The following is a 23,731-nucleotide window of genomic DNA, read 5'->3' as shown; positions in this document are numbered from 1 at the left end:
GATTGTGGGAAGGGAGGTGGGATCTGTCTTCTGCTGGGGGCACTTGACTTGTCACTGCACAATGTGTGTCTTCATCTCCGGCCCAAAGGGTACTTTGCATCACATACAATTTTTTGCTCTGTCAGCCTGTCTGAGCACATGAGTATACTTCTGAAAAGTAGCATTACTGAAAACAATAAATCTTGGTAAGAATCAAATGGAAGATTGTTTTTCTGCTGCTCTTTAAGTGTGCTGTTGTCCAATTGCCAAATCATTTCCAGCATGTGACACGTCAAAATATCAGTTCCTGCATCTTTCACCAAAGCCTCTGGTTCCTCCTTTCATTGGTTCCTTCTGGACCCCTGACTGATTCACAGAAACTTGCCTTAGTGTTGGTCAACTTAAACCAAACAATATGTTATATCATCTTCAACAGAATCTTAGAGAATAAATATATCATCAAAGATAATAGCTGAGTCTCCAAAAGTAGTATGTTAAATAAAATTTGTTGGCTTTATTACTTCAACTTTATGACATTTTCTTTTCTTCCCCAAAGTGTGTTCATATATGATGTCAAACCTGGCCTCTGTATACCAACAGTGAATTAAAATTTGAAGATAAGAGTTTCGGGTGAAGAAGAAGACATATCTTTATTGCTTTACTAGGCAAAGGGGAACACAGTGGGCTAACGCCCTCAAAACTGTGTGTCCCATCCTGCAGGGGGTAGTGAGTATTCAGGTGTTCAAGGAGCAGAGCATGATCAGCTTATGGACAAGGTTCTGATTCATTGGTGGTGAGGCAAGAGGGAGTCAGGATTATCAACCTTCGGGTTCCAAGTGGTCTGAGGTATTGGTGCGTGTGGGCAGCATAAAGTTAACTTCTCCTGCCTGGTGGGAGTTTCAATATCTGCAAGACAGCTCAGACACTGCTCCGTGTGTCACCTGAGGCCGAGTCAGGACCCTGCCCCAAAGCTGCACTATTGTTTCTTGACTGCTCCTCCCTTGCTTCCACATCCCCTCCCTTCCCTGGTTAGTAAGTGTTTGAACCTGACCTTTGGAGCCCTGGGAAGGTCATGGAGGCTGAATGAAGCCTATTGCCTACCATTAACCAGGGACGCAGGAAGGCTTTTGTGCCCAGGAGCCCCACAGAGTCACATCCAGTTCCATATATTTCATCATTGTCACCTGCATGACACTTGGTGAGCATTCATTTCATGTTGCATTGCTGTAAGATAATTGTTGCAATCTAGTCTCCACCTTCTAGGAACCATGAAAATTTTACAGAAAATACTGGCTTTGACTTTGTAAAGCAGAGTAAACACAACTAAATCAAAATCAAATTGGAGACAATCAGTTGTTTAAAGTGTTTTAAACCATTGACTGAATTTTACCCTACTGATTCAGCCAGTTGTTTGGTCTACAAGACATGAAATTATCTGTAAGGCTGGGTCAACAGGAGACAAAAACAACTGATCAGTTCATTTCACAATAAACTGTCAGAGCACAGCAGTCTAACGGCTCTACAGCACATCACTGGGGGTGGGAGGGGACACTTCTGCCACTGAAAGAGGATGCAGCTGAATGTGGTTCAAGAATTCTTTGTCTGGACAGGCACAGAAGCAGAAATCGATCTTCTAGTCATATAGGATTGCCTGGTGTTATTTCAGGGCCTGCATGATGGAGCGGAATTAACTAGAAGGGTGACCATTTTGCTAAATCTTCAGGATTTCTTGCCAACTCTGACAAGTTAATTTCTGGAAATCTCAGCCTGAAATATGTGATCTGATTTTACTTAAACAACAGTGTTAAGAACTTTTTTTGGGTACTAGATATTAAATACTTGGGATATAAAAGCAAAACAGAGACTATCTTCAAGGAACCCCATGTCTACTAAGAGTAATCCTTACCTAAAGAAATAATTGCAATGATATATGTTTGATTTGCATGCAAAGGGCTATGGGCTTCAGTTAATTTTCCCAATAGCCTGTGAGTTAAGTACTCTTATGACTTCTACATCCCATAAAGGATTTATAGCATGGAACAGCTAAGCTGCAGGTCAAAGTTGCAGTGCAGGCTTAGTGATGGAGCTGGAATACCCACCAAGGTCTTGCTGTCTTCAGAGCGTGCCTGCTCAGCACTCGGCATCTCCCCTCAGCGCTCACAGCTGAGCTCGACCTTTACATACGAGGAGTCCACAAAACGGGGAAGGACTCCAACCCAAATCCTTCTCTCCACTCAAGGCAAGGGTAAAGGAATGAACAAAATAGTCTTTGATTGAGCCCCAGACTGATCCTTGGGTTTCAAGGCAACATTGTCTTGGGTATCCCTACCCATCTGTCCCCAGACATGAAGTAATAACTGTAGTTCTTACAGTTCTTCATCAGTCACAAAATTTTGCATCTTAGGGTTGAATCCGCCCATGGAGCTGTTGGGTCTTCCCAGATTCATCCCATGCACTCTCTAAGTTATTTTTCTTCCAAAGCACATTCAGTGATCATCATTGAGATGTAGAGTGCCCTCTCCCCAGAGGCACCCAGAGGTCATCCCTCCATTCTGCAGCCCCCACACTTGACTTGTACTGCCACCCCGATTCCCCGCCAATACTTCTCAATGGGGCACAAGAGATGCCAAGTCTTCACGTCTGAGTGCAAAGCAGACGTGAGCAAATCACAAGTACATTGGGATGACGTTTTTAGTAGTTGGTCCCATGCAGGTTTACTCTAAGCTCATATCTTAGGACAAAGTCTTAGAAGTCATGTTTTTGGCTATTTTCTTTTGTTTGAATCACCACAAAGAGATGCTCTGAGGTCAAAGTATACAATTACTACTCAAATTTGTTCCTTTCTCCCATCATCTTCCAAAATGTGAAATGTTTGCACACACACACACACCCACCACATGTATGTGTGAGATGATCTCTTATACTGTGGATTAGGTCTTCATCATCAAGAGAACCTTTCACTACTACCTAGATCCATCAGTTTATCCCTCCATAAAATGGTCTTTTCAGTCCTGCCTCCAATACGTCACCTACTGCTCATTCATCACCCCAATGGAAGGCGACCAGATCAAAACACAACATACCCACATTCATTTGAATTTCATATAAACAATGAGTAATTAAAAATCATCTTAAAATTAGTTTTATCAGCCATTCAAAGTCAACTTGGCATCCTGTATTTTTATTGGCTGAATATGGCCATTCTACCCCCGTGGTGGGTGGTTTGTGCCCCTACCACTTTGCTGAAATGCAGACACATCCAACAGCATTTTCTCAGCATAGTTATTGACCCGTCCTCTGTATCTCCTATTGAGAACTTCCTTCCTGGAAGTTTTTCTCTTCTGTACTTTTTGTTCTCATCCTCCACCTTGAAGACTGGATTATGTGTCTAATTCCTCACTCCTTCTGAGAGGATCACCCCCTCAGACCTGTTTCCCCATTGTCTTGCAGCCCCTCACAATATAGCAAGATGAGAATCTACATCTCTTTGCCACTGACTTGGGATTGACCAGGTAACTGCTGCTGCTGCTGCTAAGTCGCTTCAGTCGTGTCCGACTCTGTGCGACCCCATAGACGGCAGCCCACCAGGCTCCCCCGTCCCTGGGATTCTCCAGGCAAGAACACTGGAGTGGGCTGCCATTTCCTTCTCCAATGCATGAAAGTGAAAAGTGAAAGTGAAGCCGCTCAGTCGTGCCGACTCTTAGCGACCCCATGGACTGCAGCCTACCAGGCTCCTCCGTCCATGGGACTTTGCAGGCAAGAATACTAGAGTGGGTTGCCATTTCCTTCCCCAAGGGATATTCCTGAGGTAGGGATCAAACCCAGCTCTCCTGCATTGCAGGCAGATTCTTTACTGTCTTAGCTATAGGGAAGCCATAAATATTTATATACAGACATATTCTTTTTCATATTCTTTTCCATTATGTTTTATCTCAGGATATTGAATACATTTCCCTGTGCTATGTAGTGGGACTTTGCTGTTTATCTGTCCTATATTTAATAGCTTACATCTGCTAATCCTAATTTCCCAATCCATGCACCACCCCCTCACTTGGTAACCACAAGTTTTTTCTCTGTGAGTCTGTTTCTGCTTTGTAGATATGTTCATCTGTGCCATATTTTAGATTCCACATATAAGTGACATCATATGGTAATTTTCTTTCTCTATCTGATTTGCTTCACTCAGTATGATAATTTCTAGGTCTATTCATGATGCTGCAAATGGCATTATCTCATTCCTTTTCCATGGCTGAGTAGTACATATATGTATATATCTGTGTGTGTGTACACATGTGTGTGTATACTCATCTTCTTTATCTATTCATCTATCGATGGACATTTAGGTTGCTTCCATACAGATGACTTGCTCCTCTGCTGGTTGATGAGTTAGTTGGTTAATACCTAACAGGAAGAATTAGTGCTGTGACACAGCAAATGCAATTCTCCATGGGAAGGGCTCCCTGCAGGCTGGCACTGCTCATTCAACCTGGTCCTTGAATGAAAGTTGTATAGAGCAGGCCTGCATCCACCTCCCAGACTGAAACAGAGCTTCTCCCAGATCTGTGCACAATAAAAAATGTTTTTGGTGGCCACAAAAACTTGGAAGTTATTTGTTATGCAGCCTCATTACAGGCTTGAGTAACACGTGAACCGAGACCTTCCAGATGTACAAGCTGGATTTAGAAAAGGCAGAGGAACCAGAGGTTAAATTGCCAACATCCACTGGATCATAGAAAAACATCTACTTCTGCTTCATTGACTAAGCTAAAACCTTTGACTGTGTAGCTCACAACAAACTGTGAAAAATTCTGAAAGAGATGGAAATACCAGACCACCTTACCTACCGCCTAAGAAACTTGTATGCAGGTCAGGAAGTAACAGTTAGAAATGAACATGGAACAACGTGCTGGTTCAAAATTGGGAAAGGAGCACATCAAGACTGTATATTGTCACTCTGCTTATTTAACTTCTATGCAGAGTACGTCATGTGAAATGTGGGCCTGGATTAAGCACAAGCTGGAATCAAGAGTGCTGGGAGATATATCAACAATCTCAGATTATGCAGATGATACCACATTAATGGCAGAAAGAAAGAAGAACTAAAGAGTCATGTGATGAAAGTGAAAGAGGAGGGTGAAAAAGCTGGCTTAAAACTCAACATTCAAAGAACTAAGATCATGGCATCTGATCCCATCACTTCATGGCAAATAGATAGGGAAAAACTGGAAACAGTGACAGACTTCATTTTCTTGGGCTCCAAAATCACTGTGGATGGCGACTCCAGCCACAAAATTAAAAGATGCCTACTCCTTGGAATAAAAGCTATGACAAACCTAGACAATGTATTAAAAAGCATAGATACCACTTTACTGACAAAAGTCTGTCTAGTCAAAGCTATGGTTTTTCCATTAGTCATGTGGTGGCTCTGATGGTAAAGAGTCTGCCTGCAATGTGGGAGACCAGTGTTTGATCCCTGGTTCAGAAAGATCCCCTGGAGAAGGAAATGGCAACCCACTCCAGTATTCTTGCCTGGAAAATCCCATAGACAGAGAAGCCTGGCAGCCTACAGTCCATGGGTTTGCAAAGAGGTGGACATATCTCAGTGACTTCACTATGTACAGATGTGACAGTGGGACCATAAAAAATGCTGGGTGCCGAAGAATTGATGCTTTTGAATTGTGGTGTTGGAGAAGACTCTTGAGAGTCCCTTGGACTGCAAGGAGATCAAACCAGTCAAACCTAAAGGAAATCAGTCCTGAATATTCATTGGAAGGACTGATGCTGAGGCTGAAGCTTCAAAACTTTGGCCACCTGATGTAAAGAGTTGAGTCATTGGAAAAAACACTGATGCTGGGAAAGACTGACAGCAAGAGAATGGGCAACAGAGGGAGAGATGGTTGGATGCCATCACTGATTCAATGGACATGAGTTTGAGCAAACTCCGGGAGACAGAGAAGAATAGAGAACCCTGGCGTACTGCAATCCATGGGGTTGCAGAGTCAGACACGACTTAGTCACTGAACAACAACAGTTCCAGGGAAACCTATTACACCATCCTTTTCTGGGTCCTTCTCGTCAGCATCTACTATGTATAGGGGGTGGGTTGCCTACGAAGGCACAAAGTTGAATAACACAAAGAATCTATAACAATCCTTAAGGTTGTTTATTTCAAAATATTATGATCTTTTTTTTTCTATCCCCTTCCACTCTAGTCTACTCCCATGTTTCAGATAAAGCCTCTGTTTTCATCTTCGCATGGCCATTCCTCCAGTTAAAAGGTCTGAGTTTCAGACTCTTTGCAGGATAACTTTTTAATGTCTCAGCATCTCAAGAAGAACATGTCTAAAGCAAAAATGTAACCACATATTCCCAAAGTCACCCTATTTCTGTTAGGCATCACCTTTTCTGAGTTTCTGATATTTGATTCATTCTTTTTTTTTAGATGTGAAATAGATGCTTTTTTAAGTTAATTTATTTTTTATTGAAGGATAATTGCTTTACAGAATTCTGCTGTTTTCTGTCAAACCTCAACATGAATCAGCCACATTTATACATATATCCCCTCCCTTTTGAACCCCCCTCCCATCTCCCTCCCCATCCCACCCCTCTAGGTTGATACAGAGCCTCTGTTTGAGTTTCCTGAGCCATACAGCAAATTCCTGTTGGCTATCTATTTTACATATGATAATGTAAGTTTCCGTGTTGCTCTTTCCATACATCTCACCCTCTCGTCCCCTCTCCCCATGTCCGTAAGTCTATTCTCTATGTCTGTTTCTCCATTGTTGCCCTGTAAATAAATTCTTCAGTACCATTTTTCTAGATTTTCTATATATGCGTTAGAATACAATATTTATCTTTCTGACTCACTTCACTCTGTATAATAGATTCCAGGTTCATCCACCTCATTAGAACTGACTCAAATGCATTCCTTCTTATGGCTGAATAACATTCCATTGTATATATGTACCACACTTCTTTATCCATTCATCTGTCGATGGACATCTAGGTTGCTTCCATGTTCTAGCTATTGTAAATAGTGCTGCAATGAACAATGGGATACATGTGTCTCTTTCAATTTTGGTTTCCTCAGTGTGTATGCCTTGGACTGGGATTCTGAGTCATATAGTAATCTTATTCCTGTTTTTCTAAGGAATCTAAATACCGTCTTTCATAGTGGCTATATCAATTTATATTCCCACCAACAGTGCAAGAGCATTCCCTTTTCTTCACACCCTCTCCAGCATTTATTGTTTGTAGACTTTTTGATGATGGCCATTCTGACAGGTGTGAGGTAATATCTCACTGTAGTTTTGATTTGCATTTCTCTAATAATGAGCTATGTTGAGCATCATTTCATGTACTTGTTAGCCATCTGTATGTTTTCCTTGGAGAAATGTCTATTTAGATCTTTTTCCCACTTTTTGATTGGGTTGTTTGTTTTCCTGGTATTGAGTTGTATGAGCTGCTTGTACATTTTGGAAATTAATCTTTTGTCAATTGTTTCACTTATTATTTTCTCCCATTCTGAGGGTTGTCTTTTCACCTTGCTTATAGTTTCCTTTGCTGTGAAAAACCTTTTAATTAGGTTCCACTTGTTAACTTTTGTTTTAATTTCCATTATTCTAGGAGGTGGGTCATAGAGGATCTTGCTTTGATTTATGTCATCGAGTGTTCTGCCTATGTTTTCCTCTAAGAGTTGTATAGTTTCTGGTCTTACATTTAGGTCTTCAATCCATTTTGAGTTTATCTTTTTGTATGGCATTAGGATGTGTTCTAATTTCATTCTTTTACATGTAGCTGTTCAATGTTCCCAGCACCATTTATTGAAGAAGCTGTATTTGCCTCATTGTATATTCTTGCCTCCTTTGTCAAAACTAAGGTATCCATAGGTACATGGGTTTCTTTCTGGGCTTTCTATCTTGTTCCATTGGTCTATATTTCTGTTTTTGTGCCAGAACCATACTGTCTTGATGACCGTAGCTTTGTAGTATAACCTGAAGTCAGGAAGGTTGATTCCCCCAGCTCCATTCTTCTTTCTCAAGACTGCTTTGGCTATTTGGGGTCTTTTGTGTTTCCATAAAAGTGAAAGGGAAGTTGCTCAGTCGTGTCTGACTCTTTGAGACCCCAGGGACTGTAGCCTACCAGGCTTTTCCGTATGTGTGATGAATTGTGAAATATTTTGTTCTAGTTCTGTGGAAAATGCCATTGGTAATTTGACAGGGATCACATGGAATCTGTAGCTTGTATTTGGTAATATATTCATTTTCACAATATTGATTCTTCCTACCCAGGAACATGGAATATCTCTCCATCTGTTTATGTCATCTTTGATTTCCTTCATTAGTGTCTTATAATTTTCCGTGTACAGATCTTTTGTCTCCTCAGGTAAATTTATTCCTAGATATTAATTCTTTTTGTTGCATTGGTGAATGGGACTGATTCCTTAATTTCTCTTTCTGATTTTTCATTGTTAGTATATAGAAATGCATGTGATTTCTATGTATTGATTATGCAACTTTACTAAATTAACTGATCGTTCTAGCAATTTTCTGATTCTATCTTTAGGGTTTTCTATGTACAGTATCATGTTGTCTGCAAACAGTGAGAGGCTTACTTCTTCTTTTCCCATCTGGATTCCATTTATTTATTTTTCTTCTCTGATTGCTGTAGCTAGGACTTCCAAGAACTATGTTGATTAACAGTGGCAAAAGTGGACACCCTTGTCTTGTTCCTGATCTTAGGGGGAATGCATTGAGGTTTTCACCACTGAGAATAATGTTTGCTGTAGTCTTATCATATATGGCCATTACTATGTTGAGGTAGGTTACCTCTATGCCCATTTTTTGAAGAGTTTTAATCATAAATGGGTGCTGAATTTTCTCAAAGGCTTTCTTTGTATCTATTGAGATGATCACATGATTTTTATCATTCCATTTGTTAATATGGTGTATCACATTGATTTAGTTGCATACATTAAGAATCCTTGCATCCCTGGAATAAACCCAACTTGATCGTGGTGTATGAGGTTTTTGATGTGTTGCTGAATTCTGCTTGGTAAAGTTTTGTTGAGGATTTTGCATCTATGTTCATCAGTGATATTTGCCTGCAGTTTTCTTTTTCTGTGTTGTCTTTGTTAGGTTTTGGTATCAGGGTGATGGTGACCTTGTAGAATGAGTTTGGAAGTGTTCTTTCCTCTGCAGTTTTTTTAAAGAGTTTTAGAAATGTCGGCATTAGTTCTTCTCTAAATGTTTGATAGAATTCTCCTATAAAACCACTTGGTCCTGGGCTTTTGTTTTTTGGGAGATTTTTAATCATAGCTTCAATTTCAGTGCTTGTAATTGGGTTGTTCATAATTTCTATTTCTTCCTGATTCAGTCTTGGAAGATTGAACTTTTCTAAGAATCTGTCTATTTTTTCCAGGGTATCCATTTTATTGCCATATAGTTGTTCATAATAGTCTCTTATAATCCTTTGTATTTCTGCGTTGTCTGTTGTAACCCCTCCTTTTTCATTTATAATTTTGTCAATTTGATTCTTCTCTCTTTTTTTCTGATGAATCTGGCTAAAGGCTTGTAAATTTTGTTTATCTTCTCAAAAAAACAACTTTTAATTTTATTAATCATTACTATTGTTTCTTTCATTGCTTTTTCATTTATTTCTGCTCAGATCTTTATAATTTATTTCCTTTTAATAATTTTGGGTGTTTTTTATTCTTCTTTTTCCAGTTGTTTTAGATGTAAAATTAGGTTGTCTCTTCAATGTTTTTCTCATTTCTTGAAATAGGATTGTATTGTTAAAAACTTCCCTCTTAGAATGCTATTGCTGCATCCCAAAGGTTTTGAGTTGTTGTGTTTCCATTGTTATTTGTTTCTAGAAAGTTTTTGATTTCCCTTTTGATGTCTTTACTATCCTGTTGGTTATTTATAAACATGTTGTTTAATATCCATATGTTTGTGTTTCTTACGATTTTTTTCTTGTAATTGACATCTAATCTAACAGTGTTGGGTTTGGAGAAGATGCTTGGTATGAATCCAATTTTCTTAAATTTACTGAGGTTTGATTTGTGACACAAGATGTGGTCTATCCTGGAGAATGTTCCATGTGTGCTGGAGAAAAAAGTGTATTCTTCTGCATTTGAATGGAATGTCCTGAAGATATCAGTGAGATCCATCACATCTAATGTATCATGTAAGTTGTGTTTCCTTTTAATTTTCTGTTTTGATGTTCTGTCCATTGGTGTGAGTGGGGTGTTAAAGTCTCCTACTATTATTGTGTTACTGTCAATTTCTCCTTTTATGTCTCTTCAATTCAGACTCTAAGTTGGGTCCGACTCCTTAGAACCCATGGACTGCAGCATGCCAGGTCTCCTTGTTCATCACCAACTTCTGGAGTTTACATAAATTCATGTCCATAGAGTCAATGATGCCATCCAACCATCTCATCTTCTGTCACCCCCTTCTCCTCCCTCTTTCAATCTTTCCCAGCATCATGGTCTTTTCAAAGACTCAGTTCTTCGCATGAGGTAGCCAAAGTTTTGGAGTTTCAGCTTCAACATCAGTCCTTCCAATGAATATTCATAACTAATTTCCTTTAGGATGGCCTGGTTGGATCTCCTTGCAGTCCAGGGACTCTCAAGAGTCTTTTCCAACACCACAGTTCAACATCATCAATTCTTCGGTGCTCAGCTTTCTTTTTAATCCAAATCTCACATCCATACATGACTACTGGAAAAATGATAGCCTTAATAAGATAGAACTTTGTTGGCAAAATAATGTCTCTGCTTTTTAATAGGCTGTCTAGGTTGGTCATAAATTTTCTTCAAAGGAGTAAGCGTCTTTTAATTTCATGGCCGCAGTCACCATCTGCAGTGATTTGGGAGCCCCAAAAAATAAAGTCTGACACTGTTTCCACTGTTTTCCCATCTATTTGCCATGAAGTGATGGGACTGGACGCCATGATCTTAGTTTTCTGAATGTTTGAGCTTTAAGCCAACTTTTTCACGTTCCTCTATTACTTTCATCAAGAGGCTCTTTTGTTCTTCTTCACTTTCTGCCATAAGGGTGGTGTCATCTGCATATCTGAGGTTATTGATATTTCTCCCGGCAATCTTGATTCCAGCTTGTGCTTCCTCCAGCCCAGCGTTTCTCATGATGTACCCTGCATATAATTTAAATAAGCAGGGTGACAATATACAGCCTTGACGTACTCCTTTTCCTATTTGGAACAAGTTTGTTGTTCCACGTCCAGTTCTAACTGTTGCTTCCTGACCTGCATACAGGTTTCTCAAGAGACAGGTCAGATGGTCTGGTACTCCCATCTCTTTCAGAATTTTCCGCAGTTTATTTTTCTCCACACAGTCAAAGGCGTTGGCATAGTCAATAAAGCAGAAATAGATGTTTTTCTGGAACTCTCTTGCTTTTGCTATGATCCAGTGGATGTTGGCAAGTTGGTCTCTGGTTCCTCTGTCTTTTCTAAATCCATCTTGAACATCTGGAATTTTACAATTCATGTATTGTTGAAGCCTGTCTTGGAGAATTTTGAGCATTACTTTACTAGCGTGTGAGATGAGTGCAGTTGTGTGGTAGTTTGAGCATTCTTTGGCATTGCCTTTCTTAGGAATTGAAATGAAAACTGACCTTTTCCAGTCCTGTGGCCACTGCTGAGTTTTCCAAATTTACTGGCATATTGAGTGCAGCACTTTCACAGAATCATCTTTCAGGATTTGAAATAGCTCATCTGAAATTCCATCACCTCCACTAACTTTGATTCTAGCGATACTTTCTAAGGCCCACTTGACTTCACATTCCAGGATGTCTGGTTCTAGGTGAGTTATCACATCATCGTGATTATCTGGGTCATGAAGATCTTTTTTGTACAGCTCTTCTGTGTATTCTTGCCACCTCTTCTTAATACCTTCTGCTTCTGTTAGGTCCATATCATTTCTGCCCTTTATCGAGCCCATCTTTGCATGAAATATTCCCTTGGTGTCTCTAATTCTCTTGAAGAGATCTCTAGTCTTTCCCATTCTGTTGTTTTCCTCTATTTCTTTGCATTTATTGCTGAGGAAGGCTTTCTTATCTCTCCTTGCTATTTATTCTTTGGAACTCTGCATTCAGATGGGAATATCTTTCCTTTTCTTCTTTGGTTTTTGCTTCACTTCTTTTCACAACTAGTTGTAAGGCCTCCTCAGACAGCCATTTTTCTTTTTTGCATTTAATTTTTCATGGGGATAGTCTTGATCCCTGTCTCTTGTACAATGTCACGAACCTCTGTCCATAGTTCATCAGGCACTCTGTCTATCAGGTCTAGTCCCTTAAATCTATTTGTCACTTCCACTGTATACTCATAAGGGGTTTGATTAAGGTCACAACTGAATGGTCTAGTAGTTTTCCCTACTTTCTCCAATTTAAGTCTGAATTTGGCAATAAAGAGTTCATGATCTGAGCCACAGTCTGCTCCTGGTCTTATTTTTGCTGACTGTATAGAGCTTCTCCATCTTTGGCTGCAAAGAATATAATCAATCTGATTTCAGTGTTGACCATGTGGTGATGTCCACGTGTAGACTATTCTCTTGTGTTGTTGGAAGAGGGTGTTTGCTATGACCAGGGCATTCTCTTGGCAGAACTCTATTAGCCTTTGCCATGCTTCATTCTGTACTACAAGGCTGAATTTGACTGTTACTCCAGGTGTTTCCTGACTTCCTACTTTTGCTTTCCAGTCCCCTATAACGAAAAGGACAACTTTTTTAGGTGTTAGTTCTAAAAGGTCTTATAGATCTTCATAGAACCGTTCAACTTCAGCTTCTTCAGCATTACTGATCGGGGCATGTACTTGGATTACTGTGATATTGAATGGTTTGCCTTGGAAACAAACAGAGATCATTCTGTCGTTTTTGAGATTGCATCCAAGTACTGCATTTTGGACTCTTTTGTTGACCATGATGGCTACTCCATTTCTTCTAAGGGGTTCCTGCCCACAGTAGTAGATATAATGGTCATCTGAGTTAAATTCACCCATTCCAGTCCATCTTAGTTCACTGATTCCTAGAATGTCAACGTTCACTCTTGCCATCTCCTGTTTGACCACTTCCAATTTGCCTTGATTCATGGACCTAACATTCCAGGTTCCTATGCAATATTGCTCTTTACAGCATCAGACTTTGCTTCTATCACCAGTCACATCCACAGCTGGGTATCATTTTTGCTTTGGCTCCATCCCATCATTCTTTCTGGAGTTATTTCTCCGCTGATCTCCAGTAGCATACTGGGCACTTACTGACCTGGGGTGTTCATCTTTCAGTGTCCTATCTTTTTGCCTTTTCATACTGTTCATGGGGTTCTCAAGGCAAGAATACTGAAGTGGTTTGCCATGCCTTTCTCCAGTGGACCACATTCTGTCAGACCTCTCCACCAGGACCCGTCCGTCTTGGGTGGCCCCACACAAGGTGGCTTAGTTTCATTGAGATAGACAAGGCTGTGGTTCGTTTGATCAGATTGGCTAGATTTCTGTGATTATAGTTTCAGTGTGTCTGCCCTCTAATGCCCTCTGGCAACACCTACCGTCTTACTTGGGCTTCTCTTACCTTGGATGTGGGGTATCTCTTCACAGCTGCTCCAGCAAAGTGCAGCCACTGCTCCTTACTTTGGACAAAGGGAAGCTCCTCACAGCCGCTCCTCGTGACCTTGAACGTGGAGTAGCTCCTCTCGGCCCTCCTGTGCCCACCAAAACAGAGACAAGAAAAATAAAAAAGAAAAACTCCACAGAAATGCAAAAGCCCAATGTAGAGGCAGCTGTTTATAACAACAATAAAAAATGTAACAGAGAAAAACAAAAAGCCTCAAAAGCTTAATTGGATTTCTTAGTGCCAGTACAATCAACTACAACTGTGGTGGGGATGGGAGGGAGAAAAAAAGAAAAAGGGGGAAAAAAACCCAAAGAAACTACAGAACAAGTCAAAACATAAGAATAATAAATGTTTTTCTTGAGTCACTGCTGTCAGAGTCCTTTCCCTCGCAGGGAGTGACAGTCCGCCTCACCTCCCTAGGATGCCCTCCAACACTGTGCTGATCTTTGGACTTTCCATGGGGGCAGCTCAGATTCTAATCTGGTCCTACTCCTGTGTGTTCTTGCCTCCAATATGCAGACACAAGTGTGTTTTCTCTTGTGGGAGATCTCTCTTGTAATAGCCTTTCATATATTCCATAGACACAGAGTCTGCCTAGTTGATCTTGTGGATTTAATCTGTAACTTGTTCAGCTGATGGGAAGGGTTTGGATCTTCTTCCTTAGCCACAGTGCCCCTGGGTTTCAATTGTGGTTTTATTTCCACCTCTGCATGTGGGTCGTCCACTGGGGTTTGCTCCTGAGGCTGTTCTGGAGGACTTGGTTTGCCCCAGTGAAGGCCAGGTGTGGAAGTGGTGCAGCTGCTTGGGTCACAGGGGTTCTGGCAGCATCAGTTACTCAGGGGAGTTGGTGGCTCCGGCAGCAGGAAATATAGTGCTCTAGAAGGGCATGGCAACCAGTATTGGCCAATATGCTCCAGTATTCTTGCCTGGAGAACCCCCGTCCCTGACAGAGAAGCCTGGCAGGCCACAGCCTACAGGGTTGCAGAGTCGGACACAACCAAAGTGACCCTGTGCACATGGACACAAGACTTGTTTTATCTGTGGCAGCTCTGCCCCAGTGAGGGTTGAGCATGAAGTTGGCACAGCTGCTTGGCTAGCGGAGATCCTGGTGGCGCCAAGTGTGCAGGGACACAGACTGCTTCCACGGCAGGAGTTATGGCCCTGTCAGGAGAGGTAAGCTGCCCTTACCACAAAGTTATAAGAGGAGTGGAATGAATAAAACATACTCCATAACACATCTGTTCAAAGGAATAATACTGCGGCCTACTGCATTATTTTGGAGGTGAAGGTAAATAGTTAATACTAGATTCTTAGGGCCAAATCTGAAGTAAATAGCCAGTAAATTTTAATAATTATAGCTATTACACATCCTTTTACCTAAGTCACTGCCATTTTATTTCTCCCTGCCAGACCAGGTCCTGCCTCGACCTCATCTTTGAATTGCTGCATCTTCAGATTCTTCTTCCTCCCTTGGTGCCTTATTCCTGCACGAATTTCCTGATTGTACTTCCCACAAGACACAGCCACGCCTTTTTTAATTAGCTAGGGTTTCATTCTCTCTTCATTCCTGCAGATTTTTCAAATTCTATCAACACGTGTAGTAAAATCCCCAGAAACTACTCACTCAGATAACATCGTGTTCATTCCACCATAAATTCACTGAGGCTTTCTCTAATGCTTGGCCTTCAGCATTGATTTAATGTTAATTAAAAATTCTTCTCACGTCAGCTATGCATCTCTGTCAAGGACATTTTCCAGTATGTCACCCGACAGCTTTCTTCTGCAAGTAGATGCACTTGGTGGTGTCTGTGTGTCCTATTCTTTCTTACTTCATGTCTGCAGGAGGTTTTTCTTCTATGGCCTGTACTTTCCTCTACCCAGGGTTCTTAACCCTTTGTCAGCTTTGGACCCCTGTGGTGCCTGGTGAAGTCTAGTGGATGCATCAGAATACTGTTGAACTTATTTTAAAAATACACAGCATTAAAAGGAAAACTAATTATATGAGAAGAATTTAAAACATTTTTAAACAAGTGTGTGCTATAGGTTCATTTTGTTGTTGTTCTTCAGGTGCTAAGTCGTGTGTGGATCTTTGCTATCTCATGGGTTGCAACACGCCAGGCTCCTTGGTCCTCCACTGTCTCCCAGAGTTTGCTCAAATTCATGCCCATTGAGTCGGTGATGCTACCTAACCATCTCATCCTCTGCTGCCCCTTTTGCCTTTAGCCTTTGATCTTTCCTAGCATAAGGGTCTTTTCCAACAAGTCAGTTCTTTGCATCAGGTGGCCAAAGTATTGGAGCTTCAACTTTAGCATCAGTCTTTCCAATGAATATTTAAGGTGGATTTCCTTTAGGATTGATGGTTCTCTATGCATGTTGTATCTTCATGGGTGTATTAAATAAAACACAGTGACAGAATATAATACCTACTATATTTTCAAAGTGAGATAAGCATAAGTGATGGTTCAAGATACCTGCAACAACCATAATGTGATAAAAAATATCTGCTATTTTATTAACAACATCACAGGTACTGACTGGTCTGCTAGCATGCTCTGTTGCCTACAGTGATGCTGATAGAAAGGCTCCATTTCAACTAGAGGCAGGGAATAAAAAAGTAAAGCTGCAGGGTTCACTGACCTCATAAATTCCTTCTGGGACACGGTGGGGATCATATAACCCACCATAGAGTCTCACTTCACCCCAGTGACCCAGAGCACCATTCAAAAAACTATATTCTCACATTGCATACTACAGTTAATGGTTAATATTTTAACTTTTATGCCTTATTCCAAAAATGTTACAGTGAAATGGGTTGACGAAACTCTTTGTAAATCCTTTTGAAATTATTCAAGGGTGAAAACAATGACATGAGATAATCCTTCAGCGACTGGCCCGTAGACTGTGCACAAACCAAGATGGCAGCCGGAGTGGATGCAGGAAGGCCAAGAATCCCATGTTCTCCTGGGTCACTGTTTCTCAGCCTATTAAAATTCCATCTCTCTTTTGATGCACAAAACTTTCCCCTCCAACATGGCTGCAGTTATAAGGCTCAAGGGGTGAAGACCCTGATAGAGCTCTTTCTTCATCTGAGGAACAAAATAAATTCTATACTTGTTTTTATTGCCTCCAGCTAAGAGTTTTCTTGCCTGCTATTCTCTAGCTTGTATTCCAATAAAAATACTTTTGCTTTGTTTTGGTGTCCCTCTGCTTTTCCTTTATCTAATTGTATTAACATGTCTAAGATGCTGCTTTAATTCTCCAATGATGCACACTAGTACATTGGAAATGGAACAATCCAGCTCATTAAAACTGCAAGGAAAACCAAGATGAAGTGCCCAATGACACCAAGATCCCTAAATTCCTATTTAAATGATTTCCATAATTATTGCAACAGTATAATTTTAGATTATAAATGGATTAAAGTTCTGTAGACCCACCACCACTATCTGTGGCAGTTGGCCTGTTGGAGCCTTTTCCTGGGGGATTTCTTGTTCTCCTGAAAGCAATGAAGCCTGAGGTCAAGTCTCTTCCAATCTGTTCTCCTGTAAATCTGTAATATAAAGCGCTGTGTGTGTGTCCAGAGACAGAGAGAGGAGTTTTGAGAGCAGAAAGGGAAACGGAGGGGGAGCTTTCTAGGACAAGTGAAGAGACAAAGAGGAACTTGCTCCTAAGGACGGGATTCCTGCCTCTTCCAGGACAGGGCAGTGGCTCATCAGCCTTCAGACTCACACCAGAGTCAAAGGTCACTGGTCAGCTCCACTTTCTACTCTGATCTTAGAACTGAGTTGTTCAAAATCTTGTAACAGGTCACTGAGATTCAAAGGAAATGCACCTGAAGAGCTTTTCCCCTGGATTATAGGATAATTTCCCTTTTCTTTTTTTCTCTCTTCTCCAATTTAATCATCTCCCAAATTCAAATTTAGAAGTCTGAGATGGGACGTTAAATTATAGATTTCTAACAAACTCCCAGGCAAGTTTGGGAGTTTGTAACAAACACAAACCCGGATGAATAATTTGAAAGGCTTGGGGTAAAATAAAAATGCAGGGGCCCTTGTTTAAAGAAATCATTAAGGATTTCAGGACAGCAACAACAGAGGATTAAGTCAGTCCTTACAGCCCTGTGCGTGGCCCCACACGACTGCACAAGGCCATGCTCTCCCACGAGGCCGGCCCAGCCCTTGGGTGATGCAAGGCGAGGCGGTGCTCACTCTGGGAAGCAGAACCTTGTGTTTGGTCATCCTTCCAAGGAGTAAAACTGGTCACTATTTTTCAGGCATTTTCATCTCTGATTCGTTTGATTGAAATTGATAAATTGATATCCTTGAAGCAATGCTGTAGGAATTCTTCCTCCCACCTTCTTTGGAATTTTCTCTTTTTTAGTTTTTATTTCACTCGAGTATCGTTGATTTATAATGTGTTAATTGCTGCTATACAGCATCGTTCACTTAGGAAGACTTTCTTATCTCTCCTTGCTATTCTTTGGAACCCTGCATTCAAATGGGTATATCTTTCCTTTCCTCCTTTGCTTTTTGCTTCTCTTCTTTTCTCAGCTATTTGTAGGGCCTCCTCAGACAACCATTTTGCATTTCTTTTTCTTGGGGATGGTCTTGATCACCGCCTCCTGGACAATGTTATGAACCTCTGTCCATAGTTCTTCAGGCACACTGTCTATCAGATCTAATCCCTTGAATCTTTTGTTACTTCTACTGGATAGTTGTAAGGGATTTTATTTAGGTCATACTTGAATGACATGGTGGTTTTCCCCACTTTCTTCAATTTAAGTCTGAATTTTTCAATAATGGTTTGTGATCTGAGCCACAGTCAACTCGTGGTCTTGTTTTCACTGACTGTATAGAGCTTCTCCATCTTCGACTGCAAAGAATATAATCAATCTGATTTTGGTATTGACCATCTGGTGATGTTCATGTGTAGAGTCTTCTCTTGTGTTGTTGGAAGAGGGTGTTTGCTATGACCAGTGTGTTATCTTGGCGAAACTCTGTTACACCAGAGTGATTCAATTATATGTATGTATGTATGTGTGTATATATATACATACATACATATATATATATATATCTTTTTAAAATATACCTTTTTCCATTATGAGCTATCACAGGATATTGAATATAGTGCCTTGTGCTATATAGTAGGACCTTGTTGCTTATCCATTCTGTATATATTAGCTTCCATCTGCCAACCCTAACTTCCCAGTCCTCACCTCCCTCCTCCTCTACCCCTTGGCAGCCAGCAGTCTGTTCTCGCTGTCCATGGGACACCTTTTCTTAACAAGAGCTTTTCACGTGATGCTCTAGAGAATGAAGGAAGTCTCTGAGCTTGTCTGCGGGGATTGGAAGAAAAGGTGGAAGGCTGCAGAACCTTCACCCTTGTTCCATTCAGAGCTCTGAGCTCTCACGGGCCTGACAGTACTCCTGTTCAGGAGGATGGAGCAGGTAATGCGGACACAGGTTGCTCAGGAAAGTTCCACTTGCCGGGAAGTTTGGTAGAGACCAAGAGAGCACGATTCCTGTCATCGACTGGCAGCCACACACCAAGTATTGCTGAGCCATGGAAATCCCGTTTCCTAGAGGAGCAGGCCATCCAAAGCCTAGTTGTTGGAGAGTTAAAGAAACAAACACTCAAACCAAACTCCATCCATTTAGGGTGAGGTGCTGTCTCTGTGCTAAATGTCATCGGACGCCCGGAGCAGGCGGTATGAGCGAGCCTCCAGCCCTCACCCTCTTCGCAGCCCAGGTGCCGGCCTGCTGGCTGCCAAGGCAGAAGAGGCCGGGTGGGGATTAAGAAAAGGATTGGAAATTCAAACTAGTACTTCCAGTGGTGTGTTTTCACCTGCGGGAGGCTGCTCCGTATTTGTGAATTTCCAGTGCCTTAATAACAGGCAGACAGACGTTCTTCTTAGTATTCAGTTTCAAACAGCACCCTGCCCCTCTCAAGCCAAAAGTCCAAGATTATAAACAGGGATTTCAGTCTCCAGTCTGGAACCTCCATCCCTGCCTCTGGGTCCCAGCTGGAGCCAAGCCAGTGGGTGTTGTGGCGCATCCTCGCCACGAGATGGCAGTGGCGCTGCGCGCAGCTAGGGGAGGCCGCTAGCGCAGGCGGGCCTTGTCTGAGCACCTGAGACCTGCAGGTCTTAAGAGCAATATTTGGACCGAAATGAACTAGATCTTTCGGTTAAGGGCAAAACTTGCCGGGAAAGGGCCTTTTTGGAGGTATAAAAATATTCGAGAGTAAAAATAACTGATGATGTTAAACATGCCAGAAGTTTTTGCATCTTAATCTCCATCAAGAGAAAAAAAATCAAGATGCTGCACGCTTTAAATCAACACGATATTGTAAATCAACTATACTTCAATTAAAAAATATATATATATTGAAGTCAAAGAGTATGTTGCAACAGAATCTTTTTTTTTTTTTTCTTTTTTAAAGAAGTAGTCTCAGTCATGACTCACCTTCCTTCAAGGGCACAGCAAGTTTTTTTCCATCTGCAAACGTGTCTAATCAGAGAATCTCTATCATTTCCATGCATGAAACTGTAAGTTGCCCGATCCCCAGGGCTGGGGCCACCGGCCTCGCCCATGGTCACCGCATGGACCTCCAAGCTGAGGCCCAGCGCCTGGGACACCAGCTTAGGGCAGTGATGGCCAGGGGAGAGGTCCCCAAGGCTGGACCACTTTAACCCTGGGGCTGTGCATTGGTTTCCTAGGGCTGCCACAGAGCATAGCCACCATCTCGATGGCCTAAAGTAACAAAAATTTGGTTTTTTTACAGTTCTGGAGGCCAGAAATCTGATATCACAATGTGGGCCAGACTACGCACCCCGTTAAGGCTGTAGGGTAGACTCCATCCTGCCTCTTCCAGCTCCTGGTGCCTCTGGGCATCCTTGGCTCATGACAGCATCACCTCATCCTCTACCTCCATCTCCACTTGCCTTTCTCCTTGAGTCACTCTGATCTTCTCCCTTTCTGTCTCCTAGAAGAACAATCACCATTAGATTTAGGGCCCACCCTAATTGGGATTGATCTCATCTTGAGATCCTGACCTAAATTAAAGCTACAAAACCCTTCTTCCAAATCAGGTCATATTCTGAGGTTCTGCTGCTGCTGAGTCACTTCAGTCGTGTCCGACTCTGTGCGACCCCATAGACGGCAGCCCGCCAGGCTCCGCTGTCCCTGGGATTCTCCAGGCAAGAACACTGGAGTGGGTTGCCATTTCCTTCTCCAATGCATGAAAGTGAAAAGTGAAAAGTGAAAGTGAAGTCGCTCAGTCATGTCTGACTCTTCCATGGATTGCAGCCTACCAGGCTCCTCCATCCATGGGATTTCCCAGGCAAGAGTACTGGAGTGGGTGGCCATTCTGAGGTTCTAGGTGGACCTTTTTCTTAAGGGGTGGGGAGGGGCATCATTCAACCTTCTGAAGGTTGCAGGCAGGTAAATTGCCTGACATCTGTCAGAACTGTGTGATTTCAGTCGATGTGGACATCAACCAGAAAACACTGAGCCAAAGCAGAAAATTTCACTTGACTCTGAATGTGGAACTTTGAAAAGCAAAGCAACTCCTCTCCTTAGAGGTGTTTCTGTGGCCACGCTATTATGCATGAAATAACTTCCTGTAACCTAAGCCCACTTAGACTTAGGGCACTTCAATATTGTGTATGTGCTTAATAGCAGCCATAATAATGATTTTCTCATTTATATACAAATAAAATTGTATATAAATACTGTAATAATGACCAATATGCTGTAATAGTGACAAAAATATTCCATTTAGATTAGTCTTTTGCGGCCAAAAGTATGAAAAATTGGATCTGGAATCTCATTAGTTCTGTGTCGCTGGCAGAAAAATTGGGCTGATTCTACGTACCTTGCCACCTAAGAGGCACTAGACGCAGAGGCTTCATTGACAACCATGCAGCGTGAGAGACAAGCTTTGCTATCTCGTCCACTTACACAGCATCAACAGGCACATGTGTGGTCATGCGAACACAGACCCTGTGAGTCCAGCCTGGGGCCAGCAGATGTGACAGCCCCAAGCAACTTGCCAGAAAAGCAGACCCTTGGGCTCCACTCCACACTGTGGACCTCAGAACCAACCAGCTGTCTAACAAGCTCCCCGAGTGTTTCCTACAGACACGAGGGCTGGGGAAGCCCTGCCTTGCTGATCCCTCTTTGGTAAGTTTCATAGACTATGGTAGTGAATCTTTTTCTCATCATTAGAAGCTGGCTCCTTAGAGATCCCCCAGCTGTGAGCAGTGTCGGGGTCACCCTCATCACTGCCCATCCTCCATCAGACAGAGCACGGAGAGCAGCTGCTACGCCTGGCTCGGACACCAGTGGGTTCAGCTTTGGTCACCAGGGAAGATTGATGGGGTGCTGGTGGGGAAGCAGAGAATATTGTGTGCTCTTCACCCCAGCACTTCCGGGTGTCATTTTCACGGGCAACTAACAGTCACTGGGAGACAGTGTCAAGGGAGTTGCTAAAATTAAAGGAGAGAAAGAAAGAAGGAAGAAAGGAAGGAAGGAAAGAAAATTAAAAAAAGAGGAGGCCAAAGGAGCCCATTGGAGAAGCCCTGGCGGAACAATGGGTATAATGATGATGCTCCTCTCGGAAGCATTCCTGCTCTGAGATGTCCAGATGGAAGGGGCTCAATAGACACAAAGTGATGGCAGCTGCGCTGGCGGTTTTGCAGCCAAGCACGTCTTCAGGGTGGTCCCTCACTCTCCCAAAGCAGAGAGCATGGCCGTGCTCCCGCAGGGCTTCACTTGGTCCCACTGTGGCCTGGCCAGCTCTCACTGCAGATGGTGACTGCAGCTGCAGCCATGAAATTAGAAGATGCTTGCTCCTTGGAAGAAAAGCTATGACCAACCTAGACAGCATGTTTAAAAGCAGAGCCGTTACTTTGCTGACAAAGGTCTGTCCAGTCAAGGCTATGGTTTCTCCAGTACTCATGTATGGATGTGAGAGTTCGACTATAAAGAAAGCTGGGTGCCGAAGCTTTTGAACTGTGTTGTTGGAGAAGACTCCTGACAGTCTCTTGGACTGCAAGGAGATCCAACCCGTCCATCCTAAAGGAGATCAGTCGCGAATATTCATTGGAAGGACTGTTGCTGAAGCTGAAACTCCAACACTTTGGCCACCTCATGTGAAGAACTGACTCCTTGTAAAAGACCCTGATGCTGGGAAAGGTTGAAGGCAAGAGGAAGAGGGGATGACAGAGGATGAGATGGTTACGTGGCATCACCAACTCAATGGACATGAGTTGGAGCAAGCCCCGGGATTTGGTGATGGACAGGGAGCCCTGGCGTGCTGCAGTCCATGGGGTCGCAAAGAGTCAGACACGACTGAGTGACTGAACTGAACTGGCTGGACTCTGGTTGCCAAGGAAACTTCTGTGGAAGAGATTGGGGCATCCCAGGTTCTTGATTGATGGGTTGAACTGAGAACCGATTTCATGTAAAAGACGTGTATCTTGAGTGACCAGGGTAAAAGCAAATGATGACCCATGAAAGAGATCATGCTCATCTTTTGCCCTAGAAGAGCTCATTAGGATGGGAACTCTGAGCTGAGAGGGAAGGAGACTTCTCAGGAGTAATAAAAAAATAAAGAAACCTTAAGTCTGGAGTTATGTGCTCTATGGAAAGCCAGCGTCTTAGCAGACATGAGTCTTCCCATTTCTCTCTGGGCAAACCTGGAAACACACAGACCGGAGTGGCCTCAGATCACGGTTTTGCCCTGTCTTGGCATGATGCTTGGAGAGGACCACAGAGACGCTGTCTTGCCATCTTCTCTTGGAGAGGGTCAGGATTTGTATCTGCCGTTTATTTGTCTTGCTTATTGCACATCTGTGAGCTCTTCTTGACTGCCCCCAGATAGAATTAGTTGTCCCTCTGTGCTCCCAAGAACAATATTCCAGCCTTCATTATCACATTTGACTGTAACTATTTTGGGTCGACTCCTCTGAAGATCAAAGATGATGTTTATTTCTCTGTTCTGAGTGCCTAGCACAGCAAGTCCTCAATCATAATTTGAATGAATTACCCTCTCTGCCTCTAGAGAAGGGGCAGCAGACATAGCCAAGCAATGAGGTTTTCAGAAAATCTCAGTGAAACAGAA

This window comes from Giraffa tippelskirchi, chromosome 9 (genome assembly GCF_054371585.1).
Source record: "Giraffa tippelskirchi isolate mGirTip1 chromosome 9, T2T-mGirTip1v1.2.pri, whole genome shotgun sequence".
NCBI lineage: Eukaryota > Metazoa > Chordata > Mammalia > Artiodactyla > Giraffidae > Giraffa > Giraffa tippelskirchi.
This window is presented reverse-complemented; position numbering follows the sequence as displayed.